At 38.4% G+C, this 3569-nt stretch overlaps 1 non-coding gene across 1 annotated transcript; it reads right to left on the reverse strand.

Moving 5' to 3' along the window:
• Positions 1–709: 709 nt before the first annotated feature.
• LOC111753797 (small nucleolar RNA SNORD83) lies at positions 710–784 on the reverse strand. The gene has a single exon (XR_002788580.1). It is a non-coding gene; the product is annotated as a small nucleolar RNA SNORD83 (small nucleolar RNA).
• Between the last annotated feature and the right edge of the window lie 2785 nt (positions 785–3569).

Below are 3569 nucleotides of genomic sequence, written 5' to 3' on the forward strand. Positions count from 1 at the left end.
TCTAAACAAGGTAAGGACTGAAGGTCTAAGGCTTCCCTTAAAATGTACTGAATAAAATACACCTTTGCTATTATCTTTAAGCTTTAACTACAAATCAGGCCTCATTTTAATCAAAGTCCGTATCATCATTTGTTTGTTCAACAAATATTTGAAGGCGTACATTGGGTCAGGCGTTCTTCTCATATGGAGGTAAAGTAATAAACCAAACAAACCCAAATCCTTTTCCTCACAGAAATTGCACCAGTGTGGGGAACGAACTGGACTGAGGCATTAGACTGAGGCGTGTTTGCTTTCTTGTGTGTGCTTCTTCCTCAATTCTCCTTTGTATCCACTTCTGTCACAGTCTCCTCTGACTACCGACTCGTTCCTTGCAGCCCATAAATGGAAGAATTCTTTTTCATATACAAAAGCACAAGACATATTAAAATCAAGTTCTGAACTTCTCTGCAAAAACTCATCCTAAAGGTGAAAAAGCAATAAGATCACAAAAAGACTGTTCAGGTCTACATGTGAAGAACCTTAAATAAACCCTAAAAATACCTGCAGATATGATTTTGGAAGGAAGATGACTGAGATTTGCCATAAATATGACAGTTCAAGTCACAATTCATTGAAGTCTCTTTGCCCCCAAGGTAAGGTGAAACTAGTTACAGACTTAATGGCCCGGTGCAACAATCAGTTAACTTTTCTTGGCCTTCTTTATCTTTTTTGTCAGTCAAGGATGAGTGATTAAGGTCAGCACTGCACAAAAGACTCATTTCTCAAAATGAAAACATCACTTGACTCCCCTCTACTTTTCTATCATCATTTCCTTACTTTTACTGACTAATAATGTCAGTAATTAATAAAATTAGTACTAATAATTGGACCTAAGGATCCAAAATTGATTACACATTTAGAGATAATTTTTAATTGTCATACTGGGAATTGAATTCAGGACCTTTGCTCTAAGCTGTATCCCCAGCTGCTTTTTATTTTTTTGTTCAATACAAAGTCTTCCAAAGTCACAAATTGCCCAAATGATGAGCTTAAATTCGTGATCTTGCTGCTTCAGGTTCCTAGAGTGCTGGAATTACAGCCATGTGCCACCTCAACTGGGTTTATAGATAAAATTTTAATCCTGGTCTTCTAGACTAGATTTGGCATAGGTGAAAATTTAGCTCTGTAGGGAAGCATTTAAAAAGTCACACATGGTATGAAACTTGTTTAAACAACAGCAAAAGTGTCTTCAAATAGAGAAGGTCCAACACAAATTTCTTTGTCCACAATTAAGGAATCGCCCAGTCATCTCATTCTGGTTTGCACCAAATGTAAAATTTTCCAGATGGAAAATCATAGAATGTCCCTATTTTAACCTTTCACATGGCTACAATTATGATGATATTAAGTATATATCATTTGCAGAGTAATAACAGTTCTCAGTTCACTAAGAGTCCAAAAATGCACATTTATAACCTGAACTACAGAGGGTATTTTTGTTATGGAGAACTTAATTATGGAAATGTTTCCTTGGATTGAAATGTATGCACAGAATGTAGACATCAACTCATTTATTTACTAAGTTTGCACAGACTGTTTATACATATGCTTTTCAGAATCTTCCATCTTGTATAACTATTCACGAAAGGATATCTATTCCATCTGGACTCATGCATTATCAAAAATTCTTTATAAATTTACACAATGATTGATTAAACCATATCTTCCAGAAATTCTTTTCTAGTTAACAGGAGCAGAAATCCTTGAGATTCCCCACTGAACAGAAGTTAACATGGGTATCTTAACCATACACAAGACATTCTCCATCTATCAATCCTGTAAAAAGAATAGACAGGGACAGACAGAGAACACTAAAGCAAGGTAAAAAGTTTGCAAACCAAAGTTTGCAAATGTTCCCTAACTTTCACTTACATGTCCCTGATTCTTTATGCACTATCCTCTAATTTTTGTAATTGTCGTATGCAGTAATGCTGAAAAAGCATGAGGAAATAACTTAATCCAAACCTTTTATCCATGTATTGGGAAAGCAGGTGGCTTGGGATTTAGCTCAGCGGCATAAGTACCTGCCTTGTAAGCAGGCGGCCGTGAGTTCGATCCCCGGTACCGATAAAAATGAAAAAGACAAAAAAAAGAAAAGGAAAAAAAAAAAAAAAGAGTCACAAGAATAGCCCAGCAGCATCAGAACATAGCGCTCAACCCTCAGCTCTCAGTTTCTTGAACTTCCCTCTGAGTACATATTGAGTTTTTCAGTAACTGCTTAGATTTGTTCTATGTCATTGAGTCCTTTATCACCAGTAGAATTAGCATCCACTTCCTATTGTATTCGCTTAAAATAAAGATTCAGTTATTTTCTTTAAGGAACCAGTGGCTTGAATATGCATCTGGGACCTCCTCCCTGTGCTTGGTGAGTGTGTTTGTGTGTCACTCCTTTAACAGTCACAAGGGCGGGAAAGTCACTGCCACACAGTGGCATCTCAACACTAAACATGACTACCCCCTTGTTTTGGTCTACTCTGGCTGCTACAATAAAACATCATAAACGAAGTGGCTTATTTTTTTTTTTTTTTTGTTCTTGTTGTTTTATTGGTACCAGGGATCAAACTCACAACCTCACGCTTGCCAGGCAGGCAGGCGCTTAAGCCCCTGAGCTAAATCCCAGGCTCTTCAAGGGGCTTATGAACAACAGGAATTTATAGCTTACAGTTTTGGAGGCCAGATGTCCAAAACCAAGTCACTGGGATGTTCTCAAACTGGTAAGGTCTCGATTCCTAACATGAAGCTCACATGGCAGATGGGTAAGGTAGCTACGTGTGACCTCTTCTATAAGTGCACGAGTCTCATCCATGAGGCCTCTGCCCTCAAGACCTACCACCTCCCAAAGACCCCACCTTCAGATACCTTCACATCAAGGATTAGATTCCACCACATCAATTTGTACCAGGGTGGACATGAACATAAAGATCATAACTCTCTCGGTAGCCTTGTGCCACAGTGGTTGAGATACACAATGAAAATTACACTCCGTGGGACCAGCAAGGCAGATGTCAGAGAAACAGTCAAAAAACAGAAGCATAACTTCAAACTATGGTAAGGAATCTAAGGACAAGTAGAGGATGCTGGTAAAGTATCAGCGAACCTGACTGAGGCAGAAAGGGAGGGGATGGATGGCTTACTTAAAGGAACCACAATGAATCTGAAAGATGAAAGGAGGAGCAAAGCTTTCCAAAAACAACCCAGGTAGTGGTGGTGTAAGTGAAGAGGACGGTTAGACAGAAGCTGGAGGAGCAGTAAATACCAAAGCACCCAGGGCTCTGGAGGACACGTCAAGGGTGCTGCATTTGTGTTAAGTACCATTGCAAGTACTAAAGGCTTTAAGTAAAGAGGCAGTGAATAGGTTTTCAAAAGAACATCGGACTCCTTGGCTTCCATGGCACAGGGATTCATATGTCAAATATTTACTTTACTTTGGTTGTAAAGATTTTTAAAATGTCATCAAATCATATTCTTTTGAATTCTTAAATTGTTGTTTTTACTATAGATTGTATGGCTTGTAATGTCTGTATTACTAA

Source organism: Cavia porcellus, unplaced genomic scaffold (assembly GCF_034190915.1).
Source record: "Cavia porcellus strain 051 isolate PalLab524CR breed Dunkin Hartley unplaced genomic scaffold, mCavPor4.1 scaffold_21, whole genome shotgun sequence".
In the NCBI taxonomy this organism is placed as follows: Eukaryota; Metazoa; Chordata; class Mammalia; order Rodentia; family Caviidae; genus Cavia; species Cavia porcellus.